Source organism: Eupeodes corollae, chromosome 3 (genome assembly GCF_945859685.1).
Source record: "Eupeodes corollae chromosome 3, idEupCoro1.1, whole genome shotgun sequence".
Classification (NCBI taxonomy): domain Eukaryota; kingdom Metazoa; phylum Arthropoda; class Insecta; order Diptera; family Syrphidae; genus Eupeodes; species Eupeodes corollae.
The window spans coordinates 102,708,211-102,709,854 of NC_079149.1; positions in this window are offsets into that span (position 1 = coordinate 102,708,211).

Here is a 1,644-nt window from a genome sequence, read left to right on the forward strand (position 1 = left end):
ATAGTTTTGTTGGTCTTTTTGTAATCTTGACATACTATAAAAGTTAAAATCACAAAATACTCGATGAATTTATTGCTTAAAATCGAAACTGTCAAATCTTAATCACGACTAAGAAACCCGTTACAGCTGTCATTTTTTAACAGAAATCTGTCATTGGAATTATAATTTAAGTGGCTCAACAGTCCGTAGAGAACCAGGGCCAAGTGACTTACAACTCTAAACCATTCCTGTGTGCGAGTAATGTTGTCAGGGATCGAATTCGAACAGCTAATTTGAGAAAACACTTTTTCATGATAAGAAATTCATGTGAATCTAAAAACGAATATGCAAAGCTTAGAGTACAATCGTCAGCGAAACAATGTATTGGATTAGATGTTGCAGACAATAGATCATTAATAAAAATGAGAAAAAATGTTGGAGATAGAACAGAGCCCTGGGGCACACCAGCATTTATTTTATTTTTTTCAGACTTGAACCCATCCAATACAACTTTTATTCAACGATTCGAAAGGTAATTAATAATCCAAGGAACGAGGGATTCATGAAAACCGAAAGCACGCATTTTCGATAAGAAAGCTTGATGGCAAACGCTATCAAATGCTTTTGAAATATCAAGTGCAATAATCTTACAAAACGATGTAAAGATTTGTTCCACTGTTGGGTGAGATGAACCATGAGATCACCAGGTGACCTATTGCTACGAAAGCCGTATTGTTGGTCATTAGTTGGTCTTGAGCTGATAATTATTCCATGACCATGGAAAGAAGGAACGTAAGTGCAATCGGTCGGTAATTAGACGGTGGGGAAGATTCGCCTTTTTTGGGAACCAGCTAGACAAGTGCGGTTTTCCATCCGTTTAGAACGAGACCTGAGGCGTAGGACGGATGAAAAATCTTACGCAGTGGTTTTGCCAGCGATGAAGAACACCTCTTCAGAACAATAGTGGGAATACCATCCGGACCAGCAGATTTATATAAGATTTGCCCATAGAATCACTAACTCGCTCAAGTACAGGCTTAGTCATAACACTCACTGGCAGTGTTGAATTGGCGGCGAACTGCCTAGCAGAGAGATTAGTTTTCTCTAAAGAGCTAACAAATGGACTGTCATTCACAACGAGCGTAGGAACCGCGGAAGAGGAAAAATTCCTCATATTTTTTCAAATTACCAAAAATTGTTACTGCTTTTGGGACATCGCGGTATTTTTTGCAGTAGTTTTTGATCATGTACAAATTTGGTACGTCGAATATGGGCGTTGCAGGCCTTCCTTGTTTGCTTGAACTTATTCCGGTTTTTCTCAGTTAGATTGGCTTTAAAACAACAGAAACTTAACTTCTTGACCCTAATAACATATTACAGTTCGCATCGAACCATGCGTTTTCCTTTTTTTAACCCTATTCGGCATAAAAGTTCTCATTCCCATCAGAAGAATAAAACTTGTGATAATATCAGCGCTGGAGTCAACGTCATTATCGAGGAAGCATAGTGACCAGTTAAAGATCCTAATATAACTAATGAAACCGTCCCAGTTGGCTTTATCGTATTGCCAAACGGTTCTCTTAGGAGCTCTTTCTTTAACTGGAGAGTTTTTACACGTGAAATTTGTTGATATGACACAATGGTCTGATGTGCCCAGAGGAGATA